Genomic DNA, 23,661 nt, shown 5'->3' on the forward strand with positions numbered 1-23,661 from the left:
TTTCGCAGGAATTAGGTAATGCTGTTTTTCTTGCTGAGCAGAACAGGGAGTTCAGCATGCAAGTTTCTGTAACTGTCTGCTCACTAAGATAAACATTTGGTTATTCCCTGGTGCAGCACTTTGGCCTGACTCAAGGGTACAGAGCCACAATTCGATTTCAGTGCTCTTGGGGAAAGTGCAGATACACAAACAATGCACTTGAATACATGATGCTTCACTTCAGTGGCGGCTCCTCCGCTATGGCGGAGGAGTGTCGCCCCACTGTTCAGTAGGAAAAATAAAATCAAAATAACGCAACGTTATTATCATTTTATTTTTCCTACTCTAGTGGCTCAGTTTCATGCGGGCGGGGCTGGCCAGAGCAGGGGGCAGGAATGGTGGTACCCTCTAAGTGTGCATGACTGTTTGGTCGACCATCTTGGGCCGGCCAAACAGTCATGTGCACTTTGCATGTTCCCCACCAGACTGTAATGCGTAGCCTGGTGGGGAACATGCACAGACTCCCAGTCCGCGCCCGAGCACCAAACCACGGCACTCAGACCAATCACAACGCTGCTGTCATGGTGACAGCAGCTTTGTGATTGGCTTAGGAGAGCCTGAGAGCCCATTTGCTTCCTGCAGGACAGGACAGGAAGATGACGAGGACGGAGGAGATGTGGTGGCCGACCGTAGCCAGGCAAGTGTTTTTTTGGGGGGAGGGGTTGTGTTTTTTCATCCTCCCCGCCCCACCACCCAAGTCCGGTAGCAGCTGCTACTGGATTACTGCAGTGCTACAGTAGGTCACAGGAGCCAGCAGGAACATTGCTGGCCTACTGGTGGTGATTAGCATGTGTTTTGATTTTCATTTCTGCCTAGCAGTTTGCTGTCCTGAGGCATTTAGGGGCATATTTACTAGGACGGCGATAAATAAACGCAAAGCGCGCTTAGCGCTTGTTTATTTATGGCCGTATATCGCTGGAATTTATCGCCCTGGTAATGCATTACTCCAGGGCGATAATATTCCAGGGAAATGGGCCAATATCACTGGAAAACCAGCGATGTTGCACCCAAAACGGAGATATCCTTTGTGATACGACCCTGTGGTCGTATCACCATAATCCACCTCCCATGTTAGCTATGCCTTAGTCAGGAATTTAACAGACGTTAAATTCCTGCGTTAAGGCATAGTGAACGGGATTTAAAATATCGCTACCCCTCGTTGATGATATCACGAAGCTGGGGTAGCGATATTTTCCATTGGTGTTTTGTCAGGCACGCCTCCTTTGCATCTCATTAGAGATGCAGAGCGAGGCGTGGACAAAACGGGAGCTGAATCAAGGAAACGCGCACTAGCGTGTCCTTGCAAATAATGCGATATAATAATCGCCGCTTTTCGCCCAAAACGGACGCTAAAGCGGCGATAACTATAACTTCAGCCCTTGATGATATGCCTCGTAGTACTTTTCCCAACCTCCGATAGAGCAAACGCTCAGGCCCCCTTTCCTCCATGGTTGTGTGAATTGCTTTTGTATGGTCTTGGTCGCCCTTCTCCTTCAGCAGTTCTCTGATTGTTTAAACCTTTCCCCCAACCTTTCCCACCACTTAACTTCTCCTGTCAGGGTGTCCAGCCCAGGCATTTAGTTAAAGGTAATGAAGGTGAAGGGTGACTTTATGTTGCCACTATTCTGTTTGATGTAAGATCTGTAAGGTATAGGCGACCTCCTGTGACAACTTCTCAGTTTGAATCTGTTCCAGAAGGGCCCCATCTCTGTCTGTTCTGCCTCTTCCTCTCTCTCACTCCACTCCCAATCTCAGTGGCAAATTCCTTCTCTTGCACTTCTTTCTGAGTACTGGAACGCCGAGGCAGGCCTGTAAGCCAGGAGTAAAGGTTTTGGGAGGCCTGGCTCCAAATGAAGGTATACCATAAAAGGGGTCTTGGGATGGACAGATACGTGTCTCACAACCTACTGATGATTTAAAAAACTCGATACATTTGACAGTATTCTTCCTAGACAGCTATATGTGACAAGGAATAGGAAATTATGGGCCAGATGTACGACCATCCAAATTGCGACTTGCAATTTGCGCTCAATTGCGAGTCGCAAATTGCGAGTTGCAATTTGGAATGTACAACAGTGTCAGAGACACTGATTGCGATGGGGTCACAAAATGCGAGGCTCATGAATATTAATGAGCCACTCGCAGTTTGCGACCCCATTCGGAATGGCTGGCCCTCCCAGGGATGGTGGCCTGCTGGGCCTCTGGGACTGCTTTTCAATAAAGCAGTTTTTTAAAAATGTAGCCCTTTTTCCTTAAAGGAAAACGCGATGCATTTAAAAAAAAAAAAAAGTTTTTGTTTTGTTTTTTAAGGGCAGGTAGTGGTCCTTGGGACCACTGCCTGCCCTCAAAAAATATTTTTGAAGCCAGTCACAAAGGGGAAGGGGTCCCCTGGGGACCCCTTCACATTTGAGACTCCATTACCACCCTCTTGAAGATGGCGGTAATTTGCGAGTGTTTTGCGACCGCAATTTCTGTCGCAAAACATTCATATATGACGTTGGGGTCGCTATTAGGAAGGGAACGCCCCTTCCTAATAGCAAGTAACAAAACCTATTTAGCGAGTCGCAAATTAATTGTGTCTCGCTATATAGGCTTTGTACATGGCCCTGTAGGTTTTGGCATGCGCGAACGGGTCACAAACCCGTTTACGCATGCAAAAACGGGTCGTACATCTGGCCCTATGCTCTTAAAGCACAATGAGAAAGGAATGGTTGGAGCCTTTCAGTAAATGTTTGTGAAATTGTGTTTTGAAAGCACATCTAGATAATACAATTAAAACATATTTAAAACTGAATAGAATATGAAGGCAAGTATACATGGGGTTGAGTATTCTCCATCAAGGCATCATTGATAATACCTGAATGAGTTTGAAAGGCAGTTCTAAATACATTGTCACACGTGAGAGTACACAGACACGATGCAAGACAGACCTCAATGATACAATGATCAGAACAGAAAGACAAGGTAAGCAGAGGTTGCTGGGGGAACATGGTCAAGGATCAGCAAGCCCGTGTGGCAATGTGTCCACTACCACTAGCCAAAAGGAGCTAGAACTAGCCAGGAAGCTACTCATCCATCATTACACATCATTGGGACAGTGCTTTGAGTGGATGATTCACGGTGGTGTGCACCAACACTATTTTTGAGGCCCCAGACTTACTTTTCACCATCAGACTTTGACCCATACTAAAAAACAAGAAAAGATACCAAGGTGGAAGGGAAGTACAGGGTAGCAGTGATAAAAGGGTGCAACATGAATGAAAAATTACCTGTTATAGTAAAGCAAACGAGACAGTAAATGTAGTAAATGTATGTGGTAGAAGAGAGAGTGACGAGGTGGAATCAAAAGTAGGCAGCCCTGCTATTCGGCTGGAGGGTATTCAGAAAAATTTATTGACAGCTTCCTAAGAAACCCCTTTAGCCCCTCCACTTATATCTTTACGGATTAAACTCTGTTTGGATTTTAAACTACTAGCAGGGAGTGGCAGTGAGGCACTTTGGGGACAGACCCTCACTCTGTTGTGGTCGCTTTCTTTCTCTGGCTGGCTGCAGAGTGCTTCTACATTGGCTGGGCAGGTGGTAGGCGGTGCAATTTAAAAGATGATGAAAGCTCAAACTATAAAAAAGGGAGAGCCTGTCTTCTCCTTCAAATGCAGCAGGCCTAGCCTGATTGAAGGCCATCTTTCTTTGCTGTGACATCAGAATGTATATGACATCCTTGCAATGCTGTAAGCTGTAAAAATTGCATTCTGGGAATGGACAGTGACTAAGACAGACTTCTGGTTAATTTTGGCAGGTCTGGGGAATTATATTGTTTGGACGATGAAAGAATGCTTTATTCTCTCAAGAATAAAACTCAGCAAGTATTGCTGATGAGCAGCAATTGCCAACGATATATACTCTTGGTGCTAAAGTGTCCGCTGCATAAGAGGAGACTTGTACCCCTGCCCTTAGTGCCCAACTGTACTGTTGTCTGGATCCCCATTGCTGATTTTTTGTCATAGACGAACACGAATCATGCGGTTGCCTGTCTCACGGCTTGTTGTCTTGTTGGACCGGGAGTGGTGCCCAAAGCTCCATCCTTATCCTAGTGGAAGGCTACCGCTTTTACCAGGAGCTAAGCAGCACAAGCACGGTGGTGGCTGCATACCATGTAGTGATCAGTAGAACAGGATCTTTTTTCCCTGTGTCACTGGAGTAAGGCCTACAGGTTCACCTTTTTGAAGGTTCCGCTGCTGTGTGCTTAATGCACTCCTGGCCTACATCACGTAGGTGTGGAGTGCTGCACAGCGCAGGAACAGTGACACTGCATTAGTTGTATGTGTGCCGGGGAGGGTACAATACAAGGATGGAGCAGTACTGTGCAGTACATGTGTGCTTACCACATGTACTGGGTGTATATATGCCTGAGAGGAATACATTACATGAGATATGTAGTGCTGTGCAGTGCGTGCGCAGGAGAGCATGTGCTGGGTGTACGTGTGTTTGCATGAAGTACAATACATGAAGGGTGACGAATTGTGCAGCGAGCACTAAGTGAGAATGTGTGCTGGCAGTGAATGTGTTTTGAAATAACACTGGTTAAAGGTAGAAAAGCGTCAGAGCTGAAAAGTGCAGGCAGACTGAGTGCATGTGCTGGAGGCATGTGTACCTGTGAGGGTACAATGCATAGAAGTATTAGTGTTGAACACAAAGTGTGCTATGAATTTACACTGAGTGAATGTGCCTGCAATGGTACATTGTATGGAGGACCCTGGGTTCCATTTTGGGAAGGCCAGGCCTGCCTGGTAAAGACATGAGGAGGAGAGGAATCCCCTCCGACAGATTTGTGTGTTTCTGGATTCCTGTGAGTTTGGTGGGAAGGAAGGGGTTGGACACATCTCAGGAAGGGAGATGGGGCTGATAAGAGAATCATAAATAGTAGGGCTGGGGGTCTGGGATTATTTCTTTGATGCACATATCACTGCAGCTGACATCCAGGTGTGAACTCTGCTCACTCCCTTCAATTGTATTGTGGACATTCAGCTTCGGAGTTGTGCCTGCTGTGGCAGATCTCTTTCATAAAGAAAGATGAAAAAGAGAAGTGCCCACCTCAAAAGAAGCCGAACACCAACATAACAAAGATCCAGACCCTAGATCACATTTGGTGTCTGGAAAAGGACTATAAGAAGGGGAGGTTGAGTTCCCAAAATTGTGTTATCTACCAAGCAGCCAAAGGAGCTGAGTGAGAAGGGGAAGCTCTGCAGGACTTCTCTCTATAACCAGGACTGGGGGAAAAGGCCTGCTAGTCTGCCTGCTGGCTGAAGGGACATCTCCCAGGGAAACCAAGACCACTTGCCCTGGAGCCTAAAGCACCAGCACCTGCCTGCGTACCAAGACCAGTGTGTCCTGTGAGGAAGATGAGAGTATTGCATGGAGTGAGGTCCAGTGGGGAGCCTACCGTGAGGACTCCTTGTGCGAGTCGTGAGGATTCTGCTGAGCATGGATCGTGCCATAGGCCATGTGCATTTTGCAGACCCCTCTATGCCAGGAGCGGGCCACCGGAAACTGTGCCAAGTATTGAGCGTTTTGTGGAGGGCCCACATGGCCTTGTTGCGGTGATCTCGTATGACAGGAGGGGTCACAGGTGAAGAAGTTGCGAGACCAGCATAGCAGGACTCGTGAACATCTGAGCAACAATCCCACATGTATGGAGGGCCACCATGGTGAGGGCGATTGCACCTGAAAAGTCTGCATTGCGTCCGGAAGGTACAGCGCGGCAACCCTGTATGCTGAGGGGGGTTGCTGGGACCAAAAATGAGAGCCGTCGTCAGGGACTGAAGTGATGGTGATTGGCAGGTCTAGCCTCACTGAAGAATCTGCTCTGACCAACCCCTATAGACCAGGAGGATGCTGAGGAGGATGACATGCCCTCGTGGGAGTGAGAACCTGACTTACAGCAACACTGTGAGCTGCTCCTATCATTGGGGTGAGCAGCTTCGCCATTTCAGAGAGTAAGCCTGTGCCCACCCGGTGCTGCAGTGTGTACTGAGAGCAGCCTGTCTTCTCCAAGCAGGACTGGATCTTGCGAGTGCCCGCACTATGGGCAACCGCTGTAACGCTATATGCTGCTGTGCTGCAGGAGCAGCTAATACTTGAACTTGGGCCTTTGTGAAACCAGGGGATTCACTGGTAAAGGTGCTGCCAGGGCTGGTTGCAACGCTGGTGTCGCCCGGTGCAACTATGTTTGTTAGAGCCCTTCCCCATCCATAGTGGAGGGGGCAACCACCTCCACCACGGATTCTCTCACCACCACCTTTAACAGTGCCCCTCAAGTCTCCATAACCACTTTCTTTCAGGTGCATTAAATTAGATATATAGCGCCACTCATACCAGTGTAGGATGTCAGATCACTTTGCATCACTCACACATTACACAGAGACAATCAATCAAACGTGTGTAAATCAGCTTATAGGAAATGCTACATAAGCCAGAGGACTACAAGGTGTAGGAGTGACATTTCATCTATAATGGTAGGCAGTATAGTTTAAGCTTGGTCTGGAGAAACACAAACTTAGAATTGAAAACGGAACATTATAGTTTGGGTTCTCTTTAATAATAAGTATTGATCTCTACCTAAATGAACCCTTTTTGCTACATTAATCTATGCCCTAATCTATACCTTGCAGTGTGCATGCAGCTCTTTGGTGGCAGTTAATAATTCAATGTTCTATATTTGGATTTTAACTTATAGACTGCAATTAATAAAAGGATGTCTCTTAGAAAAGCAGTAACCCACTGATACCCACTGATCTATTTACTTTATATGCACTGTGTGATCTGCTTGCTTCACATTCTTTGCAGCAGGCATATGACTCCTCTGTGCTATTGTATGATCAGCCAAAACCTAAACTAGAGAAAACTCAGATCTCTCTTCAGGAAGAACATTAATCACCGGAGTTATCTTGCCATTTTTATTGTTGCCTGGAAATTGCTGGAGGCAAGGATTGCGACAGCAGGTTCTTTTAAAACCAAAATAAACTTGCAAACACAACGTCCGCTAACGTCAGCACCCGGTGCGGTGGCACCGGTCGCACCGCCTTAGAGCCAGCCCGGTGTGCTGCGGCATCATAAACAATTTTGACTCACATTATGAAAAGTCAAACAGGAACTCCTGAGTACGGCCTAATAGTTTGCATTCTCTAATGCGGCCACCAGTGAATGGGGAATAACCTTGAACACGTTACACGAAGGAGGGTGGGACAGGGATTTGCCTGATGACCATTAGATCTCTGACCTCAAAGGGGACTGTGTTGTTGCATATGAATGTTGCACCTCTTTGCATGTGCAGAGTTAGAAATAATATACCACTTTTTCTTATAAAAGCAAGTATTTGGATGGACATTAATTTATTGTTCCTCCTGTTTGCATTTTGATGTATGAGTTGGGTTCAGTCACCTGTATCTACATCCACCCTAGAGAGAGCCTTGACTGCTCGGCCACAGCTACCACTGAGAGTCAAATGCAGAAGGGGCGCTTGGTCCAGTTAAGGGGAGCCATATTAGTTTGGGCCCTGGGACATCAGAAGTAAAAGGCCTCAACCACCACGGTTGGGCCTAGTAGCCCCTGCGTGCCCCTTGAACCTTCAAAAGGATTTGTGAGATGAGGGCTGTTAAAGAACCATGTTGTTCAGATGGGACCATAGATTTGTTTGTTCTTCTGCACCTGGTTCAAGTGTCCATGGTCTTCCAGTTCATCTCACAGACCTAGTCTTTTTGTTCATGAATTAATGTCTCTATGTCCTCATGTCCCAGTGCCAGTGAACTTATGTGTTTTTCAGTCCCCTTCTTAGTAACACTGTGGGCCTTATTTCGATATCGGGTCCAACACATCAAATGCACAGTTCTTTCAAACATAGTTTTTAGAATCTAAAAACCTCACAGGAAAAGATTTTAAACTTTTTAACGATCTCACCCTCCCAGAACCAGATAGAAACTCTCCCAAACTATCATAGTTTTTATGCAACAGTTAACTTTCTTTTTCCACAGAAAAATTCTTGACCTGGTGAATAACATCCCTCACGCTCTAGAGACAGAATCTGTTGGGGTTAAGACCCCTCCCTATCTCATGAGCCCCTCTGAGACACGTTTAACCCTATTAGTGAATCTGAATCATCAAACAATGCTAACAAACATGTCTCTTCCTCCCTTATGAATGCTTGTCTACAACAACTACTTATGAAAGTCAGCTAGCTCTATCATCTTTCATATCTTACTCAAACCTGCAAATATTTGTTACTCTGCGGTATAGTATCAGAAAATGGAAGGCAGCAATTGTTTCGCCCCTTTTAAAGAAGCCTTCTTTAGACCCAGAAATCTTAACCATCTATCAGCCATTCTTGTTTCCGCCTCTGTTGGCCAAAATGACTGGGATAGTGGTCCGTAACTATCACATTAGCCATCTGAAATCCTACAAGTTATTGCACAAAGCTCTATAGGGTTTTCGTAAAGGGCAGTCCTTGCCAAAGCCACTGAAGACATCAGACACACCTTGGATCGAAGTGGAGCGTGGCTATGATTTCCTAGCTCTAGCTCTTGATAATATCTCCATTTTACTCCAAGAACTTGAGGCAACCAGAATCCCGAGAACAGTCCTGGCCTGGTTTACATCCTCTTTACAGGGCCAGATGTATTCAAGGATGTTGGACTACTGTAGATCTTCACCTACGCCCATGCTGTTTGGAGCTCCCCGGGCTCCTTGCGAAGCCCCACACTCTTCAACTTGTACATGGCTTCTCTGGTTCGTCTTATAAATCCTTTTGGAGTTTTCAGCCATACTGATCCTACACAGTTTGTCCCAAAGCTTCAAGATAACCCTGAAGAAACTGCTCTTAATTGTAAGAACTCTCCCCCTGGCATTGCCAAAGAGATGAGCCTGAACTCCCTTGTATTAAATTGCAACAAGAATGAATCGGTCGCCTTTGGTACTAAAAAGAGCTGGCCTCAAACCTGGTTACTCCCTCTATCCGCATGTAACTTGGGGGTGATTGTCAATTCAGAAAAAACTTTTTCCCACCCTGTTACCAAGCTATGTTCCACAGGTTTTTGGCTTTTAAAAGTCATAAAAACCCTTCCTTTAATTCTGGCACTGGCAAGGAAGGATGTTATCCAGGCCTTAATTTTCATGAGGATAGATTATTGTATACTGTTAGTAGGATTACCAAAACGCCTGTTACACAAAGTCCAGATCTTACAAAACAAAGCAGCCTGATTAGATCTGGGTCTCAAGAAATCTGCTCCCCAAATCCTGCAAGCTACAAACACTTCACTGACTCCTGGTTCAGAAAAGGTGTCTGTTTAAGGCCTTATGTTTATGCCACAAATCTATACACGATATAGACCAAAGCTTATACATATGTCTTCTATATTCACCTGGTAACGGCCATCTTGCCCGCTTAGCTCATAAAATGTCTTCCTAGTTACGACTCTCAGCTTCAGGAAATCTAGAATAGGGGGAATCTCTCTAGCACTGATTACATCTAACGCAGATAATAGTTTACCATGCAACCTACGCACCCAAGAGGATCTAATTCTTTTCAGGCACCAATTAAAAATGTTTCTGGTTTCCAACTAATCGGCCAACCTGCTGCTGAATCTAGTTGGTTGACAAAACATATATTTTAACCCATATATGGGTTAGATTGCTAATGCCAGGACGCCTCATTCTGGGGGTAACTGCTCTTTATAAAATATGTCATAAAAAATCAATAAATCATGTATCTTTAACTATCCTAATATCAGTGTCTCACAATGTCTGGGACTATATGCCAGTAGGAGCAATGTCCTTTCCCATTGACAAGCCAGTAACCCTGCATCAATATTGATAACATTGTGCCTCAGTGTCAGTATCCCGGTGTCAGTGCCCCCCCCCCCCAAAAAAAAGTACTGCTGTGCAATTGTTTGTGCCCCAATAATGTCTCCTCTGATAGTTTCCTTGTGTCAGTTCAGGTGCTCTAGTGCCAGTGATCACTGCCAGAGCCTTCATGCTGGTGCCCGGTGTCACGTTAGTGTCCATGTGCTGGGGCATCCCTCATCATTGTCCCAAAGCTGGTGTCCTTGTTTCAGCGACTGATCATTAGTATTTGTGGACGCCTATGTTCCTGGGTAAGTGTCCCAATGTCAGTGTTTTTGGGGGAGTTTTATATAGCGTGAACTCAATCTGAAGGTATCAGTGCGCTTACATGAGCACCAGTTGAGTTACAGATGGACACATTCATTTTGTTAGAGATGGGGAGATTAAGTGATTTGCCTAGAATCACAGGATGTTGAGCATCCCTGCTGAGACTCGAACCCGGTTCCCCAGCTTCGAAGTCGAATGCTCTAGCCATTAGGCCACATCCTCTCCTGTGTTGCTTCATATGAGCCAGTGTCTCTCTGTTTGTTTCCCCCATCAGTTTTCCATTGTCACGTTCGGTGCCCCCATTTCTCTGCCTACCACTGTTGAGTGCCCCGGCATCAGCGTCTCAGGATCAATGTCCCCATACCCATTATTTTGGTCATGTCACTGTGGCAGTAACCCCTTGCACTGTTGCAGTGCCCAGCGTCAGTATCAATGTCTGTGTCCCTACGTTACTGTCTCCATGTCAGTGTTCTCATGTCAACGTCCCAGTGTCAGTGACCTATGTCAGCGATCAGTACCCCAATATTGTGTCCGTCCAGTGAGTGTTCTGCTGTTGTGCATTGCATCAGTATTTTAGTGTGAGTATCCTAACATCGCCTTTTCAATGTCACAGTGTCACTGCCCTGCCCCAGTATTGATGTTTGTTCCCAGGTCAACATTCCATTGTCGCACCATGTGTCTCTGTTCCAGTGACTGTATCCTTGTATCAGTGTTGCACTGCGATCGATGGGGCCCCCTGTGGCAGTTGTTCCCTGTGTCATTGTTGAGGCCACTAAGTCAGTGTCTTAGTGTCAAGTTTGTGACCAGTGCTATTGTTCCAGTTTCACTGTTCCAGGTAAACATCCCCATGTCAGTGTTGGTGTCTAGTATCTGTGCCTCAGGGGCAAAATTCCACAGGCGTTGTCTTCACGTTTGCATCTTCGTATCATCACCCCCTGTCAGTATATACATTTCAGTTCACTAATGTCTCGTCCTGCCAGCCAGCGTCCCTACGATGTGTTCTAGTATTGTTCCTAGTGTCAATATACCTGTGCCCCAGAGTCCCTGTGTCAGTGTATCCAGTGAAACTACCCATGCCAGTGTCCCAGCATTAGTGATTTTGCCCCATGTCAGATCTTTGGTGTCTCATTTCCTATGGCAGTATTGGGTCTCCTGTTTCTGTGTCTCCTGTGCAAGTACCCCAGTGTTAATGTTGATTTGCCTGTGACAGTACCTAATTGTGTTAGTGCCCCTTTGTTAGTGCCCTAGTGTCAGTCTACTTTTGTTGTCATGTCAGTGTCCCTATGTCCACATTGCGACTCTTGTGGCAGTGAGCCAGTGGCAGTGTTAGTGCGCACTTGCTAGGAGCCGTATGTCACTGTTGATACCCTGGACTCAGTTTTCTGGTCTTGGTGTCTGCCTCCTCTCCCAGCCCCTGAGGCAGACACTTTGAATAAAACTATGTTTTTTCAAGATAACCACCCAAAATAAACAGGTAACATATTCATACACAAGTGATTACGTGTGTGATATGGTCCTTTATTGCCATTTATGGTTCTGGTAACATTTACAAGCCACTGAGCCTGATGTAATCAAAACCCCTTGAAAGCAACATTTGACCCTATTAAACCCTTGCCAAATATATGTCTGTCATGTCTCCCTCATTTATGATCCTATTTGTCCACCTGCATTTTCCTTTCTTACTTCTCCTTCTACACCCCTCGCTCTTTCTAAGTTTATGGAAGTTGCCGACAGCCCTCGCGCCTGTGTTCTGGGCCCAATCATATCTCAGACCCCACAACTGCAAGGACTGTAATCTTCATCTATGAGAACCGCTAGGGAAAAGAGATGCAGTGAGAAGGGGAAGATCTCCCATGTTTGGAATAATCCCCTTCCAGTCTCACCTACTGCATGCAGAGCAGTCTGGAGTCAGTGTCAAGGGCTTGAAGCCCAATAAGGCAAGTGTTTGTCCAGTGTTTAGGGGCCCCCTCCAGCATTTTGCGTTACTCTTGTGATCACCCCACCTTTTTGTTTTTGCAGTACCCGTCTAGGGCCAGATGTACGTAGATGGTATTTAGGAAATGCAAAATGATAAGTACTCATTTTGCGATTTCCTAATAGTGATTCCTACGAAGTAGGAATCACTGTTAGGGAATCGCAAATAGGAAATGCCATTGCATTCCGACCTATGGGTAAAATAGGAAATGCTTTGCATTTCTTAAATTGCAATTCCCTAATAGGAAATCGGAATCTAGGAAATCCAAAACGAAGGGTACCTCTGGCCTTAAGACCCTCCTGGAGGCACCCTGAAATGCATCGTGCACATGTAAGTGCAAATATGCCCTTAGGGAATATGTGCGCTTCATGTCACATTACAATTTGTTTTTTAAATTTTGCACATGGTTCCCATCGACTTTAAGTTGATGGTAATAGCATTTTCTAAATGCAAATTGGCATTTAGCAAATGCTATGTACATGTGCTTTAGGAATCGCAAATAGGGAATTCCTATTTGCCATGCCTACTGGGTAGAAATCGCAAATAGCAACCTTGAACGGGCTTTTGTACATCTGAAAAGGACATTTAGCATTTCTTAAGGGGCCAAACTAGCGATTTGTCCTGGTAAGAAATGCTAAATGGCTTTGTACATCTGGCCCCTGGAGTGTTGTTTCAAGTTATGGGTGCACAGATGGAGTTTTTGTCAATTGTTAGAGGTCACCTATCTTGTGTTCTGTCTGAGGATCATCTGAAGTCCTTTTCAAGGGCCTGCAATGGTGCTTTCAGCACAGAATGGACAATTAGTGAATAGAAATTACTGGGGACGGTTTGTGTATGGTGAATGAATGTTAAATGAATGGATGCTTATTAGAGGGCGGAGTTTGGGTGGATTGTGCCCAGCCCCCTGGAATAGTTGATGGCCACTAGTGAGATAGCATTGCCTCTACCCGTGACCAGATATTGCTGATTTGCTTGGATAGTCCTTTTTTTATTACCTCGGTCCAAGTGTCCTGACATTTTTCATTAAATGAAATACTTGTTGCAGTTTCGCACATCAATGAGCACAAGCATGATGTGTAAATTGTTGCTCATCCTCACAACTCCATGGGACCGATCTCATGTTCAGCATGGTACAAAGACAGGTAACCTTTTGCCACAGCCCTGCCAAGTTTACCAGTTTTATTTGACTAGCTGCTCCAGTCTAGTGTTTATTTCCTTGCATTCCGTTACTACTAGTCTTGTTTATCCCATTATAAAGCCAGGACTACATGTCCCAAAACCTGGTCACCCTAATATTATCATAAATACAATGCGGTATTTAACAGACAGGCAAACTCCAAATACTAAAGCAACTTCTCCCTCACCTACTGCATAGAATTTATGTTTATAAACTTGTTTAGCTCTACACACCACATAATAGCTTTTGAACACTTTGAAGATGATAGTAGTTTAACAAATAGCAGAATAATCCATAGTGGGACTGTACTTAGTTAACCAACTCAGTGCCATTATCTGCCACTCCTGGTTATAGTGGTGAGAAAGATGGAGACAAAGTCAGAATGACCTATAAATCCCTCAGATGCTACCATCAGCAAATCAGAGCCACCAAATGCACTGTGCTCACTGACCACATCAAAAGTAGCACCATAGCTCCAAAAGCACCAATAAAAGATTTGCCATAGTGAAAGACTTCACCTCTCTGGCAGCAAGCTCCACTATTGTAACCCTCTCTCAGGACCTGTGCACGCAGCTGGCCCTATTCTTCAGCAACCAGATTACAAACATCCACAAAAAAGTAAAGCCCCAACTGCACCTTTCCACCCTTACAGCCCTCCAGCCCTCCTGCCCATCGTTATCAACACCCAGAGGACCACCCTGACCACATCGCACCACCATTCACTCTTCAAGAAACTGCAATGACCATGCAGTCCATACACTCTGAAGCACCCTTGAACCTCCGCCCTTACTGCATCTTCATTAAAGGACTCACCCCGATTCTTAATACTCACAAAATACCTAGGCCTGGAAACACGCCATTGGTACTATGAAAAAGATGATAACCAAATGACTAGTCAACCACTTCAACAACATAGCTCAATCGGATTCAGGCACAAACGCAGTACGGAGACCGCCTTTATCGCCGCCATGGATGACCTCTGGATGATCATGGACAGAGGTGATGCGGTCCTCAGCCTACTGGATCTTTACACAGCCTTTGACGCTGTCTCTCACCCCATCCTTATCCAACAACTTAACAGTGCTGGCACCCAAGGTCCCACACTTCACTGGATTTGCTCCTTCCTGACAGGCGCACCCAGTTGGTCAGCCTGGAGCCCTTCACCTCGGACATCGTCAACCACATCTGCAGAGTTCCACAAAGATTCTCACTCAGCCCTACTTTGTTCAACACCTACGTGACCACACTCACCAGCATCATCCGCGACCCATGGAATTAACATCATATCCTCTGCTGAGGGTACCCAGCTCATCCTCTCCCTATCTGACAAGACACTGAAATCGCAGAGGGGTAGAAACCAACTGGCCCAAGCTCAACACAGAGAAGACGACTCACCATGACCAACCAAGTGAATGCAGACTTCATCTCCTGCTTCCCGTCACGCAAGATGCTTAACAAGGTATCCAAATGGCTCACCAAAACACTTGCAGATCTTTCACCCAAGCCTGCATCACCAATAAGATGACCTGCCAGCCCTGGCACATCAGAGCCTCCTTATTACGCAAGAAATCGAACGTGTGGCTCTTCACCAAGCCAGACACTGACTCTGCGCATACCGCTCCTGCTTCAGCGCCCAGATACCCTCTTGGGTGAGTTGTGCACTCTACAAATACACATTATATAACATATTAGAAAGTGGAGGTTGGTGAGCCATTGAAATTTCAAACCAGATGCCTGGTCTAGCTCAGCTCAACGTCTTCTTTGCCTCTCCAGCTCAAAACAAGATAACTTTTAATATGGCTTCTGCCCGCCACACATGCTTTAGGATCATTCACAAAGAATTAAAGTCAATGCACTAACCTTTCTTGTAAAACAGGAGAAAGAGTTTCCCAGCTTGTGGCTAAATTTTGAAACTATAAAACATGGGATGAATTCCGGCTTCGCCACCTGACCAAACTGAGTGATCCTGCGCACATGTTCTATTTCCCCACGCTGTTGTTTTCTTCATTATTGCACAGGAGAACACCTTCAAATATGTGAGTCTAGGATGTGTGCTATACAACAGCAAAAACGGTTTTGATTTAATGGGCTTTAATGTGCAGACTACATTAAATTTAGGCAAATGGCAACAACAAGGCTGTGTGGGCAAATCCACAATCGCACCAATATAAATATCAATTATTTAATAAATTAGAGCGCTCAACTGTTTACAAGCTCACAGCCCATGAATCGTCATACAAGCATGGTTTTTTATAAACAACTAAAACAAGAGCGCATCACATCACAATCATGGTTGGGGTCGGGTAACTAGTTAGCATGGAGAAGTCTCGATCGTTATGGGATTTTACCAGGACAAATAGCTCCACAAATTAAGAAAAGCCATTCAGCACCAACCAAAGAATCAAGAAAGAGTTATCAATCTGTCAATCCCTTCCGTGCCTGGACCTGGTGAGGTTTCCAGAGTGCATGGCTATTCTTAGTTGGTGGAACGATTTGTCTGGTTAATTCCGATAACGAATGAGACTCCTCCATGCTAACTAGTTACGTGACCCAAGCTAGATTGTGATGTGATGCGCTCCTGTTTTAATTGTTTATAAAAAATACATTCCATTTAGGGCACACATGATAATTGACTTGCCTCTTAGTGTTCACTAAAGTCCATTGTGGCTGGGTGGAGGGCAGAGATGTTCAGAGATGTTTCTAAGTTTGAGTTTAAAAATTCAGTTTCAAATGAAACGCCCTTTATAAGAAGTGACACAAGCTCGTATTTCAAAGTAAAACACTCTCAGTCTGCGAATGTTTAACACACGTTTCTGAATATGAGGAGTTTTTTTTACATGATATTTGCTGCATGATTTACATGCCAAATATTGGCTTAGCTGCCCAGACTCTTTAAAGCAAAGCCAGGCCCTTTGCTGGCCTCTGGCCAGGCGCTCCTTGTCCATTTGTTGTCTTACCTGCTTCTTATGAGAAATGACTCCTTTCTCGTTTGTTTTTGTGGACAGGACTTACTTGCAGAGCAGGAGATGGCAGCCTTGGGTCACTCAGCTGCCTGGAGGGCCACTGATTCCTTGCTCAGGCTGCCTGTTCCAGGCTTAGTGCCTGGTGTAGTCTGCAGACCGTATGGGTGATAGCGGCTGCTGTGGCACAGAAGACACAGACTGCAGGGGAGGCAGCTCTGACAGGCTGGTGGCTGCAGGAGCATTAAAAGCAGCAGCACCCCTGTGGGATCCTGTGCTGCCTGTGACTGTGACACTGTCTGCTGGGCTCAGAGAGGAACAGAACGTGTTCCTTGGGCTGAGTAGTGCGCGTGGAGCTCTCTACAGACTCCACCAACTTGATGATTTCATTCCTGGAGGCAGAGCAGGGTAGAGCAAAGGAGGACATGCCCAACAACAGCCCCTACTTTACCTTGCTTGTCAGTTAATTTCCCATTTTAGATGCAGTGGGAAATGTCCGTCCCGCAGCTTGAAAGCAGCCTCTTCCACTATCCCGTAAAACAAGTTCCCATATAGCCATATCCGACAGTCAAGCTAAGAGGAGCAATGGTGCAGTGGGCCCAAACAAAATAATAATTTTAATGCGATCAAAAACTCTAGCAAAGCCTGTATTCTTTAATGAGGGGGGCATATGAAAATATGAGCTGGTGCAGCCCTGCTAGGCCACCCCCCCCCCCACCCCGTGGTTAAGGCCCTGCCCTGAGTGGCTAGCTTCATAAATCTGAATATCCCACTTGCATAGACTCCTTCATACGTGAGCTGTGGATCACATCTCCCTTGACCAGATATTAGTTCTTGACACAGGAACCTTTAATCTTGGTGGCTTAAAAGACTCTAATTATATGTATCAGAGAGTAGAGGCAAGTAAATACATCTCTGTTTCTTTGCTTCACTCCATGCTCAAGTGCAGCACAAGATGGCCGCAACACAATTGGAGCACAGCTCTGGACCTCACACACAACACTTGCCCTCGGCCTATGAATGCCACCTGATAACTCACACGCTACTGAATATGCACAACACACAGAGACCTCAGGCTCTACTACCTGGGGGTGCTTTGGGGACTCATGAGGATTAGGAGGTGCTCTACAGATGCTACTTCACAATATTTACAAGACAGTGCTGAATACTAGGAATTTAGGGGCTGATTATGATGCCGCCATCGTAGCGGTGTTTGGGACCACTCGCCAGACATGCGGCGGTCCCACCACTGCCAGGGCTTTTAACATTGCGGGCGGTGCTGCTGGCTGCAGCACCCTGCGCAATGTTAAAAGTGCTTGCACTGCATTTCCCTGCACTACTTGGCAGGCACCACGCGGTACCTGCCACTTGCCTGCCACTTGGTGCTTGGAAATGCAGGGGGGTACCATGGGTACACCCCAGTGCAGCGACACCCCCCCAAACAAGGGGGGCCACAAAGGGCCCCCAAACCCAATCCCGCCAGCCTTTCCATGGCGGAAGCGCCACCATGAAAAGGCCTTCCCATAGCCACATCCTAATTTGGCGGACGGTGCCCACAAGGTACTGCCACCATTTTAATGGCCCTGCACTGTCGGTGCGACTGCCTTTGGCGATGAAGCGCCGGACGGACTTTGCGTCCGCCACGGTACCCACCGCCATCCTAATTTGGCGGTGGGTAATATGCTTGGTGATGGCGGAAGGACCGCCACCACCGGCCCGGCAGTGGCGGTCCTTCCGCCATCATCATGACCCCCCTTAGCCCCACATGCTTGTCTTACCCACCTGACAATTATTAGTTCAACTGATGATGGGAGGGAAAGGACCATGCTACTGAATGGTAAACAGAGGATGAACACATAGCCTGTGGAATTTAATAGTAAATGTTACTGAGCAGCAGTGATAGTGTTCGCAAGCTTCAGATACATCCAGACTGTGTCCTTGTATCCTCTAAAAACTACCCTCTTTCCATGAATTATTTTTATTTGCATAGTCAATCAAAACCATTGAAAAAATATAAAACATACATCATATACAAAACAATTAATACACCACTTAAAATACCAATAACAAAAAGTGTGTATTACAGTCATAGATTAAAATAAAAGATCACAATTTAATATAATCTGTAGGCAGTAAATTATTGATGATTTTTTTAATGTGGCCTTCGACTTTTCAGTAGCTTCTTTAAATGTAATGAAGCTGACAGTTGTTTGCTGGTCAGCACTCCTAAAACAGTAAAATAACCACCCTCTTTTCGTGTAGCTGCGTCCTCCATAAAGACAACTTGGTCATAAACAGATTAATTTAGGGATAGGTATGGGTAGCAGTGGCGTAACGAAACTTGAGGGGTCCTCCCTGTACACGGAGCCACCCCCCCCCCACAGAACCCAGTCAGGAGCTCTGGGATCATGGGCCCGCCACCCGTGCCCACTGCCAGAGGGGGCCCCTACAGCTCGGCCCCCCTCCACCCACCGTGGGGGCTAATGTTACGCCACTGATGACTCGTATCTGGTTGTCCCAGCTTTGCTTTTGCTTCCGGCTCTGCCCCCTCACTGAGCTGAGGGGCCAGGGGGGCAACATTTTCTGTTGGCTCCATTCCTTGGCCTTCCCTCAACAGAAAATGGGTAGAATGTGCAAGAACTACTAAGAGTTTATGGGTCATGCATGAAAGGGTATAGCTGAAAGGCTATTGAATCTTTTTTTCTTGCAACAAAGTCTAGCATGCGCAATTTGGATACTGGGACATATGTATTGGAAACTGAGAAATAGCCAACAAGAAAGCTCAGCGAGTTAAACACTTGATGCGGGTATCTTCTATAATCTGCAGGTGACAAGTGTTAATCCTGGCAAGAGCGATGTTGCCTTCCGCACATTAAATAATGTATTATTACACTGGGCAATAATGACCTAAGTGGAAAGACATATTATAAAGGGCTACTGAAGTAGGTGGCAGAATAGGTGCTTCAGACCCACTAGTTAAATTTAATTTACAGGCCACGGGAACACGTTATACCACTTTACTAAGGATTTATAAGTATATTTAATGTGTCAATTGAGTGAAAGCCAATTATACCATGTTTCAAGGAGAGAGCACAAGCACTTCAGCACTGGTTAGCAGCTGCAAAGTGCACAGAGTCCCAAAAGCAACAAAAATGACATTCAAAAAATGGGAGGGCTGAAGGCAAAAGGTCTGGGGATGACCCTGCAGAGAGGGCCGGGCCTAACAGTCCTTTATTTCCCTCTTCCCATTTTTCTCTATTTTATTGGGTGAAATATTATCTGCAGTTTCCTCTTTCGCTGATGCTCCTAAGATCAAATTTCTTGCAGGGATCACTTTGAGTGCCTTCATTTTCCTCTTCCTCTCTAGTTGTGCTTTGGCTGTTCACTGTGGGGAGCCTTACCCTTGGACACTTCCAGCATAAAACATGGAACAGTACTTCTGAGAGAGCAACTCTGTCCCTGTGCATAGCACATGCAACTCCAATGAATGAATGGAGATGCTGGCATTATGCTGCATGGAGGTTGGGTCACTGAAGATGGCAGCACATCAAAGGCAATGGAAGCTGAAGCTGTAGACCCCATATTGTAAACAGAGCAGTCAGTGAGAGGCAGGATTTTCAGAGTTTCAGGCATGACAGGGAATGAAAAGCCTGCAAAGACAGTGTACCACAATAGGCAACAATGGTGTGCAGGCTTTACTCTGTGTTGGTAGTTCACACTCATTCTCCATCCCTCATCTTTTCGTGTTTCCCCTTTGGGTTTCACTCAGGATGGTTAGGCCAAGTCTATTCTTTTCTATGATCATTCTGGTGTGAAGTTTTTTTTCTCCAAGACTTTGGTCTTTGTATGACTCAGATATTTCAGTACAATTTTTTGGGCTCATTTCTGTTTGCAGGTAGTGCCTGGGCAAGTTATGACCTACCCACTGTAAAGTACTGCATGAGTTCCGCCTGGTCAAAACAGTGATTCTGAAGGACTACCCACGCTCCTAAACGTTGCTGTCTCTCTTGTCTCCGTCTGCATCCTCTCTTTTCCCCAATTTTTACCCGGGGTCTTTGTTTTCTCAAGTGGTGTTCTATTGATTAGAGTGGAAGGAGATCTGGAATTCTCACTGGTTTGTAGCGACATCCATTCTCTTTGGATTCTTCTAAGGTACATTGACCTGTATACACGACCTGTATCTACATTCCTGAAAGGTCTCTGTTGCCTTCTGTAGGAGCTTGTGAAGTGATGGGCACACAGCCGTTTGATTGAGAGATTCTGGGAGTAGAATCCTTGGTCTTCACACTTGCCCTCTACATCACTGTCATGGACCATCTGCAGAACTTTGCAGTATCTGCTGAGAAAGAGAAAAGTGTTCAGAATAGTTCACATGAAAAAACTGCACATTTTAGGAGGATAAGTAAAGGGGTGTTCTCATGTCTCTCTAGAGCCCAGAATTATGTTCTTCATTAGGTGCATTTAGTGATCATTTCACTGATCCCACACAGACCCTGCCGTGCCCTTATTGTTTAGTCATGACTTTTAGAATGTGCTGAAATGGACAATCTCCATTGCCACATATTGCACCCAGGAACATGACAGAGATTTTTGTGCTGAATCTGCAGCCATGAACACGTGACTTTTCAGCTCTCTAGAAGAACTTTGTCCTGAAAGAAGAACTGAATTTACTTACATGGTTCACCCCTGTGCGACATGCGTTTGTGATTTTAGCGTCATACAATGTAGCTGCAAAACAGAATTATGATGTAATCCACAAACAATAGGAGAAGTGCCTAGATGAATATGTAAGAAGAAAAAAATGCAACACAGAAGAAATACAGGGTGTACATAAAACAATTGTGCCCTTTTGTCCAAGATCCAGGACTGGATAAGAGACGACGATATTCTTTGTTCTACCAACCTGGTTTTATACAGAAGACGGGGACAACTGATCAGGTGTTCTGCCTTCCTCTTTTATTTTGGAAAACCATGGTCATAGGCCAGGGAAGCTTATATGTTGCTTTTATTGACTTAAAGACAGCTTTCGATCTCGTCCCGAGAAACGAGTTGTGGCATGTGTAAAAAGATATGGGATTGCCAAACGAAATCCTAGCCCTGGTTATTCGCTTACACAAGGCCAACTATGCAAGAGTGCAGTGGGCTCTCAAGGTCAGCTCACTGTTTCAATTCATGTTAGTAGAGGAGTACGCCTGGGGTGCGTGTTGGCATCTGCTCTTTTCTCCCTCTACATGAATAGCATAGTCCACTTTTTATCTCAGCACCCGGCAGATGCACCTACATTTGGGGGGGGGGGGGGAGTTGTGACCCTCTTATTTGCAGATGACACCAGCTGGTGTTGAAAAAAACTCCAGGGGGCTCCAGATGCCTTTAAATCATTTTAAAGATTTCTGAGATATGTGAGGCCTAGAGATAAATATGTCCAAAACTACGTTTATGACACTAAACCCTCACAAGTTTTAAAGGGCGGAACCTACCCTTGGTGGAGACCAACTCGAGGGGGTTAGTACTCTTGGTTATCTTTTCATAAAACTATCGGAACGCATGTTTTGGAAACCAGATGTGACCAAGTTGATTTTGAAGCAAAGGCGATTAATTGGGTCTCTGGGGAAGGAATACAGCACATCAACTAGTAAACCATTTTGCAGATCTATGACTCAAAAGCAGTAAGCTCTGCCCTTTACGGGGCTGAATTGTGAGGTTTTTACATATCTGATAAACTGAGTTTATGGATCACAAACTGGATAGTTCGCTGGGATATATACAGGTACCAAGTGGCAGGACACTGTACATCTAGTTTAGGTTTGGTACACTCCAACTGAATGTATTCATAGGCAGCTGGCACCGTAATTTATCGATGTCTCAGATTTGTTTTGGCTGCAAAGCAACCATAGAATCTGTTGCCCACGTAATGTTTGCTTGTCCGGCATATGCACTTCCAAGAGCAAATTGGCTAAAACCTACATGCAAGCAGCTAGGAACTTGCAACCATGAAGAAGCCCTGCGAACTTTAAGATCTGATGCTAGACCCCTGCTCGCTTGTGCTGTTGTCAAATCTCTTGGACAAATGTGGGGCATTAGGAGAAAAGACCAAAAGTCTAAAGAGTGCTAATTTTATTATATGTCTACTAATTGTATATCCGCTAATTTTATCTTTTTTAGTTAGCTTAGTGCTTATCTGTTTTTAGGATATGTTCTTAATATATTGTATTGCTTAAAAAAATAAATCTTTTAACCAGGATACATACCGCTACCTTGTTCACATGTGCGTTGTCTAACTCCAGGGACACATGGGGGCACTAGGAGAAAAGCGAAAAAGTCTGGATTATGTTAATTTTATTAGATGTCTATTAATTGTATATTTTTAGAATTTAACTTTCCAGATGGCTCCGCGCTTTTATGTTTTTAGTATATGATCCTAAAGCTGTGTTTTAAAAAAATCTTCCAATCATGAAATACGCTCTTACTTTTTAATTGTCAAGTGTTTTTTTTTATTGTATGGATAGTGAAGAAGTGAAAACTTTTATGGCATGCATGCCGAAATAAAGTTTTTTTTGACATAAAACAATCAACACTTCCATTTTTAACTATGTGGGAGGTGGTTTAAAACCAGCCTAGATGCAATTTAGAAAGCCCACTTTGTTATGTTATGTTATGTTATTTTCATTTATACAGCGCACAGCTACTCGGAAGTGTCCCGGCGCTATAGACCGCTGGGGAACCCGTCCTGGCTATCCCTGTGAGATGGTCCCTTTCTGGGTATCTCCAAGGTGAAACCAGGCATCCCTGGCGTCTGGGGGGGGCCGTTGTAGAGATGAGGAAAGCTTAATGCCCAGAGTGGCCGAGTGTGTTGCTGAGCATTCTCTCTGGACTTCAGTCCTATCTATTAGGAAATCCTTCTACACCTTAAAGATGGGTCAATTTGTTGTTTGCTTCCTATAAACGCAATTCCTAAGTCTTATTGCTCCCTGCTCAGTGTGTTACCAGCAGTTAAAACCTGCTGAGGAAGTCATTAACTGCTGGTAATTGCCAGGCCTGCAAATATGGGTCTGAGGCAAAGTCAAGGGCATATAATGCGGGATGATTAATTATCCGACGTTAATGCCCAAGAGCATGTGTGCAATAAGGCTACTAGCACCTGCCCTGCTCATATCACCCAATACAGGCAGTCAAAAGACGAATTATCCCTATGAGCTTTTGATCCTGCTTCACACTCTCACTGAGTACAGACTATAGACTGCATTTTAAGCATTCTAATTGGCTGAGCCAATATTAGCATTTCATGCAGAGTCCTTATATACTGATGTTGATGCTATTTCATCAGATAATCGAGACAAAGCGCATACACAGGA

The sequence above is a fragment of the Triturus cristatus genome, chromosome 11, assembly GCF_964204655.1.
Source record: "Triturus cristatus chromosome 11, aTriCri1.1, whole genome shotgun sequence".
In the NCBI taxonomy this organism is placed as follows: domain Eukaryota; kingdom Metazoa; phylum Chordata; class Amphibia; order Caudata; family Salamandridae; genus Triturus; species Triturus cristatus.